The sequence below is a fragment of the Chrysemys picta genome, chromosome 3 (genome assembly GCF_011386835.1).
Source record: "Chrysemys picta bellii isolate R12L10 chromosome 3, ASM1138683v2, whole genome shotgun sequence".
Lineage (NCBI taxonomy): Eukaryota > Metazoa > Chordata > Testudines > Emydidae > Chrysemys > Chrysemys picta.
Window position 1 is genome coordinate 52,609,376 of NC_088793.1, and position 20,205 is coordinate 52,629,580.

At 42.2% G+C, this 20,205-nt stretch overlaps 1 protein-coding gene across 1 annotated transcript in view; it reads right to left on the bottom strand.

The window, feature by feature from the left end:
• The window catches only part of LOC101938928 (protein eyes shut homolog), a 616,724-nt gene that overhangs the window by 297,001 nt on the left and 299,518 nt on the right, over nucleotides 1-20,205 (bottom strand). The window lies entirely within an intron of this gene.

Sequence of the window (20,205 nt, forward strand, 5' to 3'; positions counted from 1 at the left end):
ATTATCTGGCTATAAGAGTGCCAATGCCTGAGATGATGGGGCGTCCAGGGTTTCTGGGTTTATGGATCTTATGGTAGCAGATAGAATACCCCTGGTCGGGGTTCTGGGGGTGTGTCCATGTAGATTTGTTCCCGTACTGTAGCTGGGAATTTCTTGAGCAGATGGTGTAGTTTCTTTTGGTATTCCTCAGTGGGATCAGAGGATAGTGGCCTGTAGAATGTGGTCTTGGAGAGTTGCCTGGCAGCCTCCTGTTCAGAATCCGACCTCTTCATTATGACTACAGCACCTCCTTTGTCAGCCCCTTTGATGATAATGTCAGAGTTGTTTCTGAGGCTGTGGATGGTATTGCGTTCTGTACGGCTGAGGTTATGGGACAAGTGATGTTGTTTGCCCACAATTTCAGCCTGTGCATGTCTGCGGAAGCACTCTATGTAGAGGTCCAGTCTGTCATTTCGACCATCAGGAGGAATCCACGCAGAGTTCTTCTTCTTGTAGTGTTGTTGGAGGGTTCCTGTGGGTCAGTGCACTGTTCAGTGGTGCGTTGAAAATATTCCTTGAGTCGGAGACGACGAAACTAGGCTTCCAGATCACCGCAGAACTGTATTGTGTTCGTGGGGATGGTGGGACAGAAAGAGAGTCCCCAAGATAGGACAGACTCTTCTGCTGGGCTAAGTGTGTGGTTGGAAAGATTGACAATGTTGTTAGATGAGTTGAGGGTACCACTGTTGTAGCCCCCTGTGGCAGGTAGGAGTTTAGATAGCTTACTGTCTTTTTTCCTCTGTAGAGAAGTGAAGTGTGCATTGTAAATGGCTTGTCTCATTTTTGTAAAGTCCAGCCATGTGGAAGTTTGTGTGGAAGGTTGGTATTGTATGAAAGTCTCCAGTTCTGAGAGATCATTCTTGATCTTCTCCTATCTGCTGTACAGGATGCTGATCAGCTGGTTCCTCAGTTTCTTTGAGAGTGTGTGGCACAGTCTCTCACCATAGTCAGTGTAGTATGTTGATTGCAATGGATTTTTTACCTTCAGTCCATTTGGTATGATGTCCATCTGTTTGCATTTGGAGAGGAAGATGATGTCTGTGCAAGTTTTTTATTGAGGTTGATGGATTTCCACTCCATATGGCTAAATTTAGTGCCTTGCATGGTGTCAAGTATCAGGGGGTAGCCGTGTTAGTCTGTATCTACAAAAACAACAAGGAGTCTGGTGGCACCTTAAAGACTAACAGATTTATCTGGGCATAAACTTTCGTGGGTAAAAACCTCACTTCTTCGGATGCATAGAGTGAAAGTTACAGATGCAGGCATTATATACTGACACATGGAGAGCAGGGAGTTACTTCGCAAGTGGAGCACCAGTGTTGACAGGGCCAATTCAATCAGGGTGGATGTAGTCCACTCCCAATAATGGATGAGGAGGTGTCAATTCCAGGAGAGGAAAAGCTGCTTCTGTAATGAGCCAGCCACTTCAGATAAATGGGAAGTCATGCTTGCAGTGCTAGAGTAGTCCAGCAGAGGGAGTGTAAACTCAAATGAAGGTGCTCATCCCATAGTGATGGAATGAGTGGGTCTAATACCTGACTAGTATATAGGGCTGGCTCCAGGCACCAGCGAAGGAAGCAGGTGCTTGGAGCGGCCAATGGAAAGGGGTGGCACGTCCGGGTCTTCGGCAGCAATTCGGCAGCGGGTCCCTCAGTCTTCATCTTTGAGCTGCTGCCGAAGTGCCGCCAAAGAGGAAGAGAGGGAGCGAAGGACCCACCGCCGAATTGCCGCCGAATGTAGCGGCGTGATTGAGCTGCCGCTGAAGTGCTGCTGATCGTCTTTATCTTTTTTTTTTTCCCGCTTCGCCGTTTGGAGCGGCCAAAAAGCTGGAGCCAGCCCTGCTAGTATTCGATCCAGACCACAGCATACCCTCCGTTATGAGAAGCAAACATTCAGAGAAACTAATTTTTTCTCTTTTCTGGAGACTAAATGACTTAAATAGCAAGAAAACATTTTTCTCAGTAAATTTTTCTTTAATATGAAGGAGGGAGGCAAGCTGAAACCAGATGGTTCATGGATAGTTCTCTGGTGCTTGGGAAGTAAGGTATTGGTCAGGGGTACTGGTGAGGTGCCTTTACTTCAGCCCAGCCACTACAGGAATCTGAGGAGAGGGAAGCATCTACACAAGGTTTTAAAATTACAGCGTAAAGAGGGATCATGCCCCAGGAAGAAAAATTAGGATGTATGAACATATGATAAACAGAGGTGTCTGTTACAGCTTTCCCCCTATTCCATTTTGTTTCTTACAGCTGTCCCCTTACTCCATTTTGTTTTTGTTCTCCTCCTGTGGCCGCCCCTCCCTGGCTGTTAAGTTGTTTACCAGGGCCACTGCCCTTCTCAAAGGGAGGGCCCCTTAAGTTGTTTACCAAGAGCCCTTGCCCTTCTCAAAGGGATGGCCACTTGTGCTGCGTGCTAAGTGGGACCACTGCTCTGTTCAAAGGGTTGGTCCTGTTATCACCTAGTTAAACCTGGGCTTGGTGTAGGGTAGGCAATGTCCAGAGCTGCAAGACCTAATGTGTTTTTGAGATCCTGGGCATGAGTCATAGGCCTCATGTGCTTTTGAGTCCTGAGGTGTGAACTCACGCCTATGGTCCAGGACTCTGCCCAGGCACGTCTCTATGCTCACTTGCAGTTTTTCCCTGTATCTCCTCCCCTGTGACAGAAGGAGCCTATCAGGATTACTGGCGGGAAACTGCCTGAGTTTGCCTTTAAGAACAGGCATTTTTGAAACAAACATCAGAAAGGTTCCTGCATTGCTACCTGGTCTGATCAGCCAGGGGTTCTGGGGGGTCCTTTCTCTGCTCTCGTTTTATTTTTGAGCATACCCCCATTTTTAAACCTCCCCCTCCCCACGAGGAACGAATTGCTGCCTGAGAGACCTCCTGATTATCAAGACCGTACCGAGCCCTCCTTGCTTCTTTTGATGTTGTTGCTGCTTCTGCCTTTGCTGCTGCCTTGGGGACTGGTAAGAATCCCTCTGTGAAACTTTCTATACTTTTATTTTATTACTTTAGCTGCTGGCTCTGTTTCCCCAGCACACAGACTCAAGCTAAACCTTGGTCTGTGTCTTAAAACCTCTCTTAAACTCCGCGGAGCTTTGCCGCTAAAAAAAAAAAAAAAAAAAGTTTGTGCCGCCGCTAAGGTCTGCTCCTGTGGGCTTTGCTCCGGGGCTCATTGCTTTCAGCCGTATCCACTGCTGCAGCCACCATCCCTTGGCTTCCCTGGGGGCTGCCTTGGGAGCTGTATCCTGGGCACCTACCACTCTGCCCTCTGTAACTTCCCCATAGCATAAGGTGCACCATAGGTTTTGGTTTTTAGTTTAATAAGTCATAGTTTGCTAAGATTGCTATGTTTCACCTGCCTTGCTATAGTTTGCTGTTTTGTCTCTCTGTATAGTTGCTTGTTATAGTTCTGCTTAGAATTGTGATATTTGTTGTTTTGCCTAGCCGTTGGTTAAGATAGATTTAAAAAAGCCATTGCCTGGTTGTATTCTGTACCTGTTTTGTTACTTTGTATAAGCTGTTTGTAATTTTATGTAAGTTTGATTAAGTTAGACGATAGATAAGGGTTTTACTGTTTGAATTCATCTTCCCGCTGTCCCAATCTCTCCCTGAACTTCCCAACTCTTGCTGTTTTTTCCCCCCCTTCAATCCCCCCCGTGTACTTCTCCGTGTCTCCCTGTTGCTCCCCGCTCCAATCTCCCCCTCTGTGTACTTCTCCATGTCTCCCAAACCCCTTGCTGCTTTTTCCCCCCGTATCTGCACTCTCCCCGAACTTCCCAACTCTTCCCCTTTTTTCCCCCCACGTCTGCATCACCCTCTGAACTTCCCAAACCCCTTGCTGCTTCTCCCCCTGTGTACCTTCCCAAACCCTTTATCGCTTCTTTCCTTTTTTTGGGGGGGGGGTGTCCGCTTGTTGCTTAAACCTCCCTCTAGCCCTTCTTTACACTTCTATGCTGTCTCTCCCTGTCAGGGCCAGCTCCAGGCACCAGCTTACCAAGCAGGTGCTTGGGGCGGCCACTCCGGAGAGGGGCGGCAAGTCCAGCTGTTCAGCGGCAATTCGGCGGACGGTCCCTCACTCCTGCTCAGAGCGAAGGACCTCCCCCGAATTGCCACCACAGATCGCGATTACGGCTTTTTTTTTTATTTGTTTGGCTGCTTGGGGCGGCCAAAACCCTGGAGCCCGCCCTGCTCCCTGTATCCCCTGTGTTCGTGCTCCTGCTTCTCCGCTGCCCCTCCCGTACTGAAAATCACCACCACACTGCTCCGTTTGTCTTTACCCCGCTGCTCCGCAGCTTCCCTAAAGTGCTCTTTGCTGCTGCAACCTGCTTCTTCCCTCAGCCATCTCCCCCCATTCTCCACGTGCCTTCTCATCGCTTGCACGTTCAGCGCCCTCCCCTCTTGCTGCCCCCAGACTCCCCTTAAGTGTGCTCCAGCTGCTCTTGTCTCCCGTACGTCAAGCCCGCAGGCCCCTGAGGACTGCTCTGGGCTTCACCCCACAGGGCTTCAGAGTCTCTCGCTGCTTGCAGCTGCACTCTCCTCTCATCAGTTGCACTGATCATTCACTCCCCTCCCCACTCCTGTTTCTTGACCCAGCCTTTAGGTACACTCTTGCAGATTATCTGCTATCACAGCCTCACAAATCAAGTCATTAATTTTCTTTTATACTGTTACATTGCATAATTTCACTTATCACCCATACTGTATCATTGCATTGTAATTCACATTTTACTTGTGGTTATAACACCCCATTGGTTGCCTCCACTTTTCTGATATATTTTGTATTTGCATTGATGCCATTGTGTTCCATTGTGTATAGAGCTATTAACCACTTAATACATTCTATCTGAGATTGTTAACTATTTTATATAGAAGCTACCATTTTACTTTGCATTTCTGTTTGGTACATTTTGCATTCCACGCTGCATCCTATATAAAGTTGAGTTGCTTATTGACTGTACTATACCCCATTGTGCTAAACCCCACTTACTGTATCCCACTGTTAGAACTCCCTACACTGTTCAATAAGAACCCCCCCCCATCATTGTCTATTGTAAACACCTATACACCCCATCCCATCGTATTTCGTTGTTAAATTCCCACCACTTCCTTTTTCCTTTAATAAAGAAATTAATTGGCACCCCATCTGTGTGGTAATTGCTCCCCAAGATCCCATATACCTGCTGGCAGGGACAAGAGGCAATGCTCTGGAATGAGAGAAAGAGAGCCTCAAAATCTGCCAGACATTTCGTCATAGAATGAAGAGGAATTTCACAGAAAAAGACTATGAGAATTCATAATAAAGACTAGGATAAATTCCAGTAACAATGGGAATCAATAAATGTAATCATTCTGTATGTTTGAGGATAATTTTTCCACTTCAATACCAATTATCTGAGGATAAAGGGGAAAAAAAGAGGATTAGAGTTTAATATAGTTTAAATAGGTATTATTTTAAAATTGTGTATTCAAAACCATTATGACTAGAAATTACTTTGTGTTGTTTTTTTGTGAGTTAACCTTAAAGCTTTGAAACATCATTTTGTACAGTTTAAAAAACTGAAGAATTGAACACACATTTCACATTGACAAGTTTATTTCTCAACCCACTGAAACAATTCTCCTCCCATTAGGCTAATATGTTGAACATGAACTCAACAAAAATATTACAAATGTTGGCTCTTCCTATTGTTAATCAGTTTAATCATTCTTGTTGATCTTCTCTGGACCCTCTCCAATTTCTCCACATCTTTCTTGAAATGCGGTGCCCAGAACTGGACACAATACTCCAGTTGAGGCCTAACCAGCGCAGAGTAGAGCGGAAGAATGACTTCTCGTGTTTTGCTCACAACACACCTGTTAATGCATCCCAGAATCATGTTTGCTTTTTTTGCAACAGCATCACACTGTTGACTCATATTTAGCTTGTGGTCCACTATAACCCCTAGATCCCTTTCTGCCATACTCCTTCCTAGACAGTCTCTTCCAATTCTGTATGTGTGAAACTGATTGTTCCTTCCTAAGTGGAGCACTTTGCATTTGTCTTTGTTAAACTTCATCCTGTTTACCTCAGACCATTTCTCCAATTTGTCCAGATCATTTTGAATTATGACCCTATCCTCCAAAGCAGTTGCGATCCCTCCCAGTTTGGTATCATCTGCAAACTTAATAAGCGTACTTTCTATGCCAATATCTAAGTCGTCGATGAAGATATTGAACAGAGCCGGTCCCAAAACAGACCCCTGCGGAACCGCACTTGTTATATCTTTCCAGCAGGATTTGGAATCATTAATAACTACTCTCTGAGTATGGTTATCCAGCCAGTTATGCACCCACCTTATAGTAGCCTCATCTAAGTTGTATTTCCCTAGTTTATCGATAAGAATATCATGCGAGACCGTATCAAATGCCTTACTAAAGTCTAGGTATACCACATCCACCGCTTCTCCCTTATCCACAAGGCTCTTTATCCTATCAAAGAAAGCTATCAGATTGGTTTGACATGATTTGTTCTTTACAAATCCATGCTGGCTATTCCCTATCACTTTACCACCTTCCAAGTGTTTGCAGATGATTTCTTTAATTACTTGCTCCATTATCTTCCCTGGCACTGAAGTTAAACTAACTAGTCTGTAGTTTCCTGGGTCGTTTTTATTTCCCTTTTTATAGATGGGCACTATATTTGCCCTTTTCCAGTCTTCTGGAATCTCTCCAGTCTCCCATGATTTTCCAAAGATAATAGCTAAAGGCTCAGATACCTCCTCTATTAGTTCCTTGAGTGTTCTAGGATGCATTTCATCAGGCCCTGGTGACTTGCAGGCATCTAATTTTTCTAAGTGATTTTTAACTTGTTCTTTTTTTATTTTATCTTCTAAACCTACCCCCTTCCCATGAGCATTCACTATGTTAGGCATTCTTTCAGACTTCTCGGTGAAGACCGAAACAAAGAAGTCATTAAGCATCTCTGCCATTTCCAAGTTTCCTGTTACTGTATCTCCCTCCTCACTGAGCAGTGGGCCTACCCTGTCCTTGGTCTTCCTCTTGCTTCTAATGTATTGATTACAAGTCTTCTTGTTTCCCTTTATTCCCGTAGCCAATTTGAGCTCATTTTGTGCCTTTGCCTTTCTAATCTTGCCCCTGCATTCCTGTGTTGTTTGCCTATATTCATCCTTTGTAATCTGTCCTAGTTTCCATTTTTTATTTGACTCCTTTTTATTTTTTAGATCATGCAAGATCTCATGGTTAAGCCAAGGAGGTCTTTTGCCACAGTTCCTATCTTTCCTACTCAGCAGAATAGCTTGCTTTTGGGCCCTTAATAGTGTCCCTTTGAAAAACTGCCAACTCTCCTCAGTTGTTTTTCCCCTCAGTTTTGATTCCCATGGGACCTTACCTATCAGCTCTCTGAGCTTACCAAAAGCCGCCTTCCTGAAATCCATTGTCTGTATTTTGCTGTACTCCCTTCCACCCTTCCTTATGTAACCCTTCTGCCCATCTAAGTTGGCAGCAACAAGGGCCGTGTTCTGTATCTAGGGGTTCCATTTCAATAACGCAATGCAAAACGAGCTCGAGCCCCCACCCAGTGACCTGGGACAATTATATACCACCCCCTGGGTGCCTCTAAGAGGCAATACTTCCCCTCTCGCAAGCACGGAGTCTGAGTGTAGCAGAAAATGTTTAATAATATGAGGTAAACGACATCAGCATTAAATTGGAAAAACACCAGAAACAGGATTCATAACACAAACCAGGAGCAAAAGACCCACCCCAGCAAAAGGGGGCCACTCCAACTGTCGCTGCAAGGCTCCACACCGCTCGCTGCTCCTCCAGCTGTCCCTGCAAATTGCTCCGCCAGCCACTTAGCCATATAGCTTCAGGCTCCCCCACTATTTAACACAGCACTCATTGATCTCAGCTCTTAATAACTTTAGCTCTTTTGTAATTTCAGCTCTTAGTGATTTCAGCTCGTAGTAGGGGAGCCCCAGTGCTCGTGCACCATTGGCCCAAAGTGAATTTAGCTCAGCAGCCTGTAACTAGACTCCTAATGGAATCAAAGTTAGCTCTGATATTCAACAGTGGAGAGAGGAGGTGGTGCAATTGGAGTTTTGAGCCCTCAAAGGGGACCCATACCATCAGGCACAAATTCCTGTCCCAATCCTCTCTCAATTCACCAGGTTTTGTAGCCCATGCCCCTTGTCTAGCAAGTGCTACTTAGTTACTGGTGAGTCTCTCTGTCATACAACAGTTCCACTGGCCTTGATTCACCGAATCAGGGTAACAACGCTTTATTCTTCCTGCCCCAATAACAGAGAAACTGGGGATCCCACACCAGCCAAAGTAACCACTTTCAATTGTTGTTGTCCCAGGCTCGAAGGGTGGGTGTGCCTATGCAAACAAGATCAGCCCTTGAAGTTCTTTTCAACCCTCACCATAATTCACCACCAGATGTCAGGGTAGAGCTTATTCTGACTCTGCTTAGACTTAGAATTGTGAACTCTATGATTTCATGATCACTCTCACCCAAGCTGCCTTCTCCTTTCAAATTCTCAACGAGTTCCTCCACCTTTTGTTAAAGATAAAGCTACTGCCAAAAGTTGTAGTTCTTTGTGTACTTAGATGGGAATAAATCAGAAGAGAATTGAACAGGAAACATGACTCTTTCTATTTAAATCCCTTCTCCAGCTGAGTTGTTCCCGTAAATCTCTCTTAAACAGGAGGACAGTAGTGACAGTAACAGGTAACTACTATTGAGAATAAACGTATCTGATTTTTTGCCAATGACCTCCAGACACACATATCTCACTTTAAATACTAGCATTTACTACACTGAAAAAGATGGCTCTGAATTACATCCTCCTAAAAGAACTGGTATAATTTGCCACCTGGGATTTGGTCATATGTCTGCTCTAAATCCTTGAGGATCATGTACTTCTCTGGCACAGTCTTAGTTCTTTTCAAAAAGGAAGCACAAAGTAAAATTCTGGTCTGCACTTCTGTATCCCAGGACAAAACCCCCAGATTGGTCTTGCTTCAAGAAATACCATTCACTTTTTCAACAAGTGCACCTCATGACATGTTCTTTATCTCACCCTGTTCCCCTCTGCCTTATTAGAGGCTTCTTTGTATGGGTTCCAGAATTCAGAAGGCTGGTTCAGTGACAGGTATGAAAAGCTTTATTTTTCATCTCCGCTGCTGCTCATACTTCTGTTCTGCTCCCACTAAGGGTCTATTTCATGCTATTATTTCTAAGGAGATGTATTATTCTTTTATCAGCTGTGCCTGGCACAAGGTTCCAAGCCTTATCTGCCTTCTATACTTTCCCCAGATCAATTAGGTGTTCAGGCAGAGTGGAAAATATGGAACTGTAGTTTTTTAATAAGAATCTGATTTGAAACCAGCATTTAGTCTAGCAGCCTGATATTAATCCCTAAGCAGTTTAAGGGGTTTGGTGAATACCAGGGTGAATATTGGTGGCCGATAGAAAATACCAGGGTGAATAGTGTGGTGGCCAATAGAAAAAACATTAAGACTTATACTTTAATTTCATCTCATTCTTTGTAATTATTAGAATTTGAATTTTACAGAAAATTGTCCTACCAAATTGCCCATATGATCATATTTACAAAACTGGTCATCCAAATTGTGCCTGTAAAGCTAATATTTGCACTAGCAGATCAGGAAATGAAGTACAAACTCGATGTGTTTGCACATGCAATTGTCAGGTTTGTCAGTGTAAATTTTACAATTGCATGCCTGTTTTGGAAATGTGGCCCTTGGACTTTTTGGTGGATATAATATTCTGCGATATATATTTATTGCAACCTTTGACCCAACAACTGGATCTAGGACATACTGACACATTTCAGCACCTCCTTACTAATAAAAGTTTAATAAAATGACTCAGTAAAACACTTTATCAACCATTTATGTTTGCAACTTGAGCTACAATACCCTTCAGAATACAGGCAGGCTAACAAAGTGATATACACATCTATCAAATTATGCATTGTTATGCATGCATCAGGTATGTAGGATTTTAAAAAGAAAAATAGACTTAATTGTCCATATAAGAAAATGATAGCCCAAGATTTCAAAATCCTAGTAGATTTTTGGTTACCAATTGGGAATGACTTTAGATACAAACATATACAAGAGTATAAGATATACAAATCAACACTTGTCTGGTTTACACCTACTCTGCACTGGTGCACAAGGGACAAGAAAATGGCACAAGAAACTTTTCCCATACCTTGTGCTCTTGAGAAAGGACAAATCATGATCTAGTCCTTTCATCCACCTGAGCTCAAGAACTACAGAAGGCTAATGCTAAAACTGATGCTACCTTCCTGGGTTCATCCTTCCTCTGCATATTTAACAGTTATAATACTTTTCATAAGGAAGCATGCCAACACATTTTACTACTTCACATACATCTTATATAGAGAGATCATTCTATCTACAACTGAAATGCAACTACTTGCACGTTGAAGTACAATGGCTGTTTAGTAACACCAACAGCATGGAACAGTCCAGGATGGAAGTGGAGAATATTTTATTCAAATAAAACTACAGAAAAGAATAACTTTCTAAGTGGAGTGCAACTAACACTACTTGAAATTTTGTGAGGATACCAAGACTTAGGTCAGGTCTACATTAGAAAATGTTTGTTGCTTTATCTATACTGGTACAGCTATACTGCAAACCCTCCTAGTGTAGACACCGCTTATCCACCCACAGAAAAGTGCTTTCGCTGGTGTAGTTTATACGGGTTGCCAGAGGAAAATAAGCTATACAGGCATAACTGCACCAATACTAGGGATTTTGCCAGTATAGAAATGTCTCAAAAAAAAAAATCACGTTTCTAACTGATCTTACTATAGCAGCAAAGATTTCCAGTGTAGACCTGGCCTAAGACTTTTAGTAAAAGTACCTTGAATCTTTAAAAAACACAATACGTCGGAACCTGGCCTTTACATCTCAATTGAAAAATGGCACAGCTCAGTGGCCCCTTACAGCACAGGGCAGTATTGGTTCAATAATGGCACAGATGGAAAAGTGTAGCACTTAAGTTTTCCTTGGAGTTTTCCATCCAAGTACCAGAAAGACAGGGAAAGAAATTGTAAATTATGTGATATACGGAAAGTGTGAGTTTTACAGTCTCCTAATTGCTTATGTGATCAAAAATAATGAGTGTTTTGACCTGAAATAGTAAACTGATTAAGCTATAGGACTAGCCTGGATTTAAGAATTTAGGGCATTAGATAAAAGGATTCCCTAAGACCTACTACTTTTATTTTTATTATCTGCATTTATTTGAAAAATAGAAAGACCTTTGTCCCAAATGTATACCTGTCAGTTCTGTGTAGCTGGAAAACTGGAGAACCATAAAATCACTTTTGTGAGCTGCTTAAAAATATTATGTTTTTGCTTTCTGTCAGTGTTCTTTAGAGTTTGTATGTACTGAACTGTTGCCTCTAAATTTCACGGTGGGCTACCAGCTTTTAAATTTCATGGTTGGGTAACAGACAAAAACATTAGTTTCTACAGATGGTTCAGAAAGACGCTGTCATCATTTATACATAGGTACTTGTGTTCCATACAAATACCCACTGCTGGGTGAAATGTAAATTTGGGAACATTAATATTTCCTTCTGATATCTAAAACTGAAAACTATTTTAGTTTTCTCAACATCATTTTGTTTCTGTTAAAAGTACATTATCATCTAAGGAAGACTATGGATTTTATTTTAAAGCAGCACTGCACATAACACATTGCACCTGGTTTTGAACTATGTAAATCAAGAATAACTCCATTAAATTCAATAAGTCATATTTTGCTCACACAGCTCCACTGGTGTAAATCTAGACTAACTCTCCACTGACTCTGGAGTAATTCTGCATTTAAAACAGTGTAACTGAATGCACAGTTAGGCCTATTGGCGCTACACTAGTGTAAAATCAGTATCTGTGAGATCAGACCCAGGCCCATCATATATATAAATATCACAAGACAGTGTGCATACATTTTTACCTATTGTCTGAAAATTGTAGATCTATGTGAACTAGCTACTAAAAAAACTCCAAGACAATTGTGAGATCAGTATTCTTGATTTGATTACCTGCTTTTGCACCACACGATCCATTGTCTACAGCCAAGCTCTAAGATATAACCGCATTTGCTCCAATCCCTCGGATAGAGACAAGCACCTACAAGATCTCTATCAAGCATTCTTAAAACTACAATACCCACCTGCTGAAGTGAAAAAACAGATTGACAGAGCCAGACGAGTACCCAGAAGTCACCTCCTACAAGACAGGCCCAACAAAGAAAATAACAGAACACCACTAGCTGTCACCTTCAGCCCCCAACTAAAACCTCTCCAGTGCATCATCAGAGATCTACAACCTATCCTGAAAGATGATCCTTTACTCTCACAGATCTTGGGAGACAGACCTGTCCTCGCTTACAGACAACCCCCCAACCTAAAGCAAATACTCACCAGCAACCACACATCACTGAACAAAACCACTAACCCAGGAACCTATCCTTGTAACAAACCCCGATGCCAACTCTGTCCACATATCTATTCAAGTGACATCATCATAGGACCTAATCACATCAGCCATACCATCAGGGGCTCGTTCACCTGCACATCTACCAATGTGATATATGCCATCATGTGCCAGCAATGCCCCTCTGCCATGTACATTGGCCAAACCGGACAGTCTCTACGCAAAAGAATTAATGGACACAAATCTGACATCAGGAATCATAATACTCAAAAACCAGTGGGAGAACACTTTAACCTGTCTGGTCATTCAGTGACAGACCTGCGGGTGGCTATATTACAACAGAAAAACTTCAAAAACAGACTCCAAAGAGAGACTGCTGAGCTAGAATTGATATGCAAACTAGACACAATCAACTCCGGTTTGAATAAGGACTGGGAATGGCTGAGCCATTACAAACATTCAATCTATCTCCCCTTGTAAGTATTCTCACACTTCTTAACTGTCTGTACTGGGCTAGCTTGATTAGCACTTCAAAAGTTTTTTTTCTCTTACTTAATTGGCCTCTCAGAGTTGGTAAGACAACTCCCACCTGTTTATGCTCTCTGTATGTGTGTATATATATCTCCTCAATATATGTTCCATTCTATATGCATCCGAAGAAGTGGGCTGTAGTCCACGAAAGCTTATGCTCTAATAAATTTGTTAGTCTCTAAGGTGCCACAAGTACTCCTGTTCTTCTTTTTGCGGATACAGACTAACACGGCTGCTACTCTGAAACCTGCTTTTGCATGCCACTCAGAACCATAAAAACTTATGCCACTTTCTAGGCTTGTCAAAAGTATTTATGATCTGACACATTCCTCTTATAAACGAAAGAAGCAAAACCACCAACAGTCCAAATGAACCTCTGTCATAGTTGGAAAACTCATGCTAATGCCCATCACTGATACACAACAATACTGTAAAGGAGCTCATTAATTCTGAAGCCAGCTTGGCTCTTGCCTGACATATAATATTGTAGTGAACAAAAACATGTAAAGGAAAAGCAGACTGAGAATTTCTTCACGAGCCAGCATATTTGATAATGCCAGGGTTTTTCTTGTATAACTGCTTAATTTCATATAACGAATGTTGTTAAAACAGAAATGGAAATCCTGCTGACAGCACCTATCACTGACTCAGAATGTTATAAATCTTACATGAATATGACTTGTTTTAAAAATAAACACTACAACTCCCCAAGCCCCGCAAACATTAAAACAACACAAAATTATGAATTAAGTTTAATATTCCAGAACTCCCAAACATTTGAGTGCAAGGAATTCATTAATGTCAACTCAAAATTCTAAACTCTCTCCTATAGTTACACCAGCCACCCGTCTTCCTTTCTTGCTAGGTTTGTACATGTGTCATTTTTAGATTAAGAATGTTTCCAGAGAATAGTGGTGGGAAGCCGAGTTTGCTCAGGTACTAGGAGAAGAGTATTGACAATTTTTTCGGGTGGCACTCCTAGCCAGGCCACTGAAGCCAAATGTAAAGAGTGGAGGGAAGATGATACAAAAGCAGAGCTGCTCAATGTCTACTTTGCTTCAGTCTTCTCACAAAAAACAACGTATGACCAGATGACTAGTGAAATTACCATAGACCAGTGGTTCTCAAACTTTTTTTCGCAGATCACTTGAAAATTGTTGAGGGTCTTAGCGGACCACTTAATGATCTTTCCAAATGTTGTTTGTACCATTAGCTAACTATTGTAAAGCGCTTTGGATAAAAGCACTATATACAAATAACTTAATAATAATAAACTTTTTTGTTCTACAAATAGAAGCATACAACTCATATTTTAATATCAGTAGTCTTACCTTTCTAATGCAATGGCTGTGCCCTCTCCTCCCCCGCCCCCGACGCAGCAGTCCCTGAGCTGGGGCTGGGAAGGAGGGGGGTCTCTCCCTCTCTCCCCTGCCATGGCAGCCCCCGAGCTGGGACTAGGAAGGAGGAAGGGGGTCTCTCCCCTGGCACAGCAGCCACAGAGCTGAGGCTGGGAAAGAGGGCTCTCTCTCCCTGGCAGCCGCAGCCCTGGAGCTAGGAAAAGTTGCCTCTTTCTCTGGCTGCCACAGCCCTGCACGTTCCAAATTCCCCCCAACCCCTCTCCTCATCCCATTTCCCCCTTCCACCTACCCCCTATTCTCCCCCAGGCCACCACCTCACCTTACATGTGCATCTTCTCCAGGGTCCAGGCACCTAATTGGTGGAGCCACACCTGTGTGGCTCCACTAATTAGGTGGGTGGCCTTTCATTCTCTCTTGTGTGGCTGCCCAGGTGCGCACCTTAGAGGGAACTATCCATGGAGCACCTGAATGGAGTTCGCGTTCCACTGGTGGTCTGTGGACCCCAGTTTGAGAACCTCTGCCATAGACAATAAAGGGGAAAGGGAAGCAGATCGGGATAAGTAAAGACCAGGTCAGAGATCTTCTGACCAATTTTTGAATGAATTCAAATCGGCGGGGTTGGATGCAGGAATTAGCTGAAGAAATATTGGAGCCACTGGCAATAATATTTGCAAACTCATGGATGTCAAGAGACGTCCCAGAAGACTGGAGAAGAGCTAGCGTAGTGCCCATCTTTAAAAAGGGGGGGAAAGGAGGAGCTGGGGAACTATAGACCAATAATCCTGACTTTGATACCTGGGAAGCTACTAGAGCTATATATAAAACATTCAATTTGTAAATACGTGGAGGATGAAGGGGTAATTAATAGCAGCCGACATAGATTTACTAAGAACAAATCATGCAAACCAGCTTGATTTCCTTCTTTGATAGGGTAACTGGTGTGGTGGATAGAGGGAATGTGGTAGACATAACTGGACTTCCGCAAGGTATATCAGCAAGTTAATAAGCAATCTTGGTAATTTACATTGTTCTTTGACATAATGGCTGTGCCTCAACTGGTTGTGTCTAGATTTGAAAGATTGTTTATATATTAATGTTAACTGGTCATTATATATTAATGTGGTTCTAGGTGAATTAATAAATTGTTGGTTGGTTTAAGAATAAGCAAGTGTCCTGTTTTGAGAAAAAACTATTCAGGTTAAAAGTTGACCTGAAAAGAACCCAGCGTTAAATTAGTAAGCTAATGCTCCCTGGACAAAATGCATAGGAGTCATCCCATTGAATTCTATTATACATTGGCAAATCTAATTTGTTAGATTTCAGCTTTAAAATCTAATTGGCACCCTGGAAAATTCATAAATTGACCAATTTTCAAATTGACATAATTTTCCAGAATGACACATGTAGCAGAGATCCAATTCACAACCCTATACCACTATGCTCGTTACACTTTCTGGCTGATTGCTTCCTCGAATTAACCAAAACTTACTGCACCTCTAAAGTTCAAGATTTTTCCAGGTTTGTTAAAGTCCTATAGCACACGCAGCTAGATGTAGTGAGAGAGGTATCCAGGTGATCAGTGTTCATATCCTATGTCCAGCATCACTGGTAAATGTTTGTAAATTCTGTTGGCGAGGTTAATAAGGTCCACTGTTGTTTTGGCAATAAGGGAGGGATTAGAATTACCCTGGTTCCATCATGTCTTTGTATCACCCTCTGTACAAGAGCAAAAGGGTGGGGAGGAGGCAAGGAAGCATATAACAGGCCCATCCCCCAGTTCAGAAGGAATGTGTTGATACGGACAGTTTGTCTTTGACCACTGTTCTGTGGAAATGAGGGCATTTTGTATTCTGCCTGGTGGCAAACAGATCTAGGTCCAGAAGTTTCCAAAAGTTAAATGTGCCCTGTATTACTGAGTCCTTTAGAGATGATTTGTGCACTGTGCCAGATCTCTACTGACCTGATGTGCTGTGACCTTATCCTTGCCTCTTAGTGAAAGATAATTGGGTAGAAGTTACAGTGGATTCACCAGTCCCATAGCTGATAGCCTCCTTACAGAATTACAATGAGTGAGCTCTTCTCTGTTTGTTCAGATAATACATTTCTGTCACATTGTCTGTGATGACTTGCTCTATTTGGCTCTGGATGTGAGGTGGAAACAATTTGAGAACTAGACAGATAGCTCTCAACTTTAGTACATTTGTATGTAATGTCTTTTCTTGATAACACCAGTGGGCCCAAATTAACTGACGGTCGAGGTGCAGTCTCCATTTTCTCTCGAAAGCATGCAAAGTGATTGTCAGTGCTGGAGCTGAGGTTTTGAATGCTACGCTTTTCAAAACATTCTGTTGGTGTGTTCAGAATCATAGAGATGACAGAGGATAGACAGAGTTCTGGACTTACTGTCTGTGCTTGGACTGTAGTTCTGCCAGGTTTGTTAAAGTCCTATAGCACGCGCAGCTAGATGTAGTGAGAGAGGTATCCAGGTGATCAGTGTTCATATCCTATGGCACTTGAAGAAGAATCATGAGATTTCTAAACACTGTCAGATTAGTTTAAATCTGTCAATAATGCATATTGGAAATACAAAATAATTTATGTTGAAGTCTGAGAATTATTTGTGCCCCGCCTATTTAAACTGAGACACAAATCAGATAATGAGCTGTCTGTCAGGTTCACACAGGAATATTAATAACCCTCCTTTAAATATTAACATATTGTAGTTCACAGATGACACTAAGCTGGGGAGAGAGGTAGATACACTGGAGGGATAGGGGCCAGAGTGACCTAGACAAATTGGAGGATTGGGCCAAAAGAAATCTGACAAGGTTCAACAAGGACAAGTGCAGAGTCTTGCACTCAGGAAGGAAGAATCCCATGCACTGCTACAGGCTGGGGACCGACTGGCTAAGCAGTAGTTCTGCAGAAAAGGACCTGGGGATTACAGTGGATGAGAAGCTGGATATGAATCAGCAGTGTGCCCTTGTTGCCAAGAAGGCTAACAGAATACTTGGGCCGCATTAGTAGGAGCATTGCCAGCAGACTAAGGGAAGTGATTATTCTCCTGTATTTGGCACCGGTGAGGCCACATCTGGAGTATTGAGTCGCGTTTTGGGCCCCCCACTACAGAAAGGATGTGGACAAATTGGAAAGAGTCCAATGGAGGACAACGAAAATGATTAGGAGGCTGGGACACATGACTTACAAGAAGAGGCTGAGGGAACTGGGCTTGTTTAGTCTGCAGAAGATAAAAGTGAGGGGGGATTTGATAACAGCCTTCAACTACCTGAAGGGGGGTTCCAAAGAGAATGGAACTCAGCTGTTCTCAGTGGTGGGAGATGACAGAACAAGGAGCAAGGGTCTCAAGTTGCAGTGGAGGAGGTCTAGGCAGGATATTAGGAAACACTATTTCACTTGGTGGGTGGTGAAACACTGGAATGGGTTACCTAGGGAGGTGGTGGAATCTCCATCCTTAGAGGTTTTTAAGGCCTGGCTTGACAAAGCCCTGGCTGGGATGATTTAGTTGATGTTGGTCCTGTCTTGAGCAGGGGGTTGGACTAGATGATCTCCTGAGGCCTCTTCCAACCCTAATCTTCTATGATCCAAAAAGGATTTCTTCAAGCAACTGACAGACATAGAGTGTGGAGACTGCAAAGGAGTGCTAAGGTTTGTCTACATTGCCCATTGTTCAGACTACAGGGGCACAAATAAAAGTGCTCCGCTGTAACTCCCCTATGTGGATGATGCAGGTGCAAACTAAAGGGTTCCTAGTTCACATTAATTGAGCCTTGTTTAAAGTGGACTTTTTAATAAAAACTAGGAACCTTTTAATTTGCACCTGCAGTGTCCACATGGGGGAATTACAACATATGGCTTTGGTGCGCATTTTGTTCATACCTTCATACTTCAAATGGTGGAACAGTATAGACAACCCTAGAAGCCCCCACTTTGGTAGATCTATCTTTAAAAGGAACAAATGGAAAAGTAAAGTTTACAAGAGGGAAAACAGCACCCCCCAAACCTGTTTACCTGATGGGACAGATTGTAATAGTGAATGCCTTTAAAAACATACAATGGACATGTAATATGAAATGGTGATAACATCCTCAGAGAGAACATCGTTGTAAATACCTTCATGGGAGGGATTACCTGATTTTATAACACCTAATACCTTTAAAATCTGAATGATCACAGAATTATATAGTTGAAAAGGTTGAGGCGAAAATGTCCTGAAGCCAGAGGCAGTGCGTCAGACATACTGTCTCATCACAAAAAGACAGACAGATAGGTCTCTGATAGGCTGGGACAGAGGACAGAATGGGACAAATTGCTAACTAGAAACATAAGACATTATCTATGCTTAAATTTGCACTGGCTTAGTTAAATTGATTTAGTAAAAGTGATACAAATCCTTGTTTAAACTTATCTGTTTAAAACTGGTTATTTCTATGAGATTGCCACAGTAAATTTACTGGGGCAAGCTAAATCTTGGAAAGTACGTTAAGGTAAACACAAATAAGGCATCTTTATTCCAGAATAAGCATGTTCACACATGGAGTTAGTCAAGAATAGTTAATCAAAAATAATACTCTGTATACAAAAGCCCTTTAAGCCAGGTTTAAATTGATATAAGAGTGTCCACACCCAAAGTTGCACCAAAATTAACAATTGTTTTAAAATCACAGCTTTAGTTAAGTTGGTGCATAGGCCAGGCCTCAGGTCTGTAACTTTAATGAAAGTATATGAATAGGTATATTATGCAAAATATTTCTTTTGTTTCAATCTGATTCTTTCCATTCTTAATAAATCTTGTTTTAAATTAGATCGCTTGAGTCTTACACTGTTTCAAAATTTCCACATAGAATGTCCCAGAGAGGGAAAAAACAGCCTCCAAGTTCTAAGGCTTAGTCTAAACACAGAGTTGTACCAACATAAAGATGTTATTTTATGCCAATTTAATGAAACCAGAGCCTCTTTTGTCTGTGGCCATTTGGAGGTTCTTTTATAAGTTTAAACCTGACTTATATTGGTTTAGCTTGTACCTGTAAATTTACATATTCAGCTAAACTAGTATAACTAGTTTTAGGCAGATAAAAGAGTCTACACAAAAGTTGTACCAGTTTAACCAAAATGATTTAAGTGAAACCAGTACAAGTTCTGTATGTAGGCCAGCCCCTAAGAAATTGTAGCAAAGGGAGAGTATCCACAGGGTACCCTGCTCCAAATTCTTGGTCAAAAGAGCAAGGACTAAGGAATCCTTTCCCAACAAGTTTTTTTTTTAAGTGAAAATTCCTAACAACCATGGATATGAATAGAATTCAAGGAGTGTAAGATGACAAATATCATAGCTGTTTTTAGACCTTCTGATTTTTTTTTATCCCTACTCACCTTTGGGTGTATGTACAGGTCCACCCTAAATACACAAAATGCACAAAAAGAATTGAGGAGGCAGCCCCTCTCTCCTCTTGTCTGGTGGAAGGAATATTGCCTCAGCAGCTCACTCCACCTTACTACACACACAAAACTGCAAAGGAAAAAATAAGACACCAAAGGAAGTAGTGAACAATGCCCTTCTATGACAGCAAGTCCATCCATACAGACTGGAACAGTAGCCTTTGGGGGGCTGCTGGCAGATATGCAATAATATGAAATCACAAGCAACCTTCTGAAATACCACAACATTGTAGAATTTATTATAACTTTGCAAGAGTTAATGACACTGGGACCAAGATGAGACTTATTATGGGAAGTAAGTCTCAACCCAACTG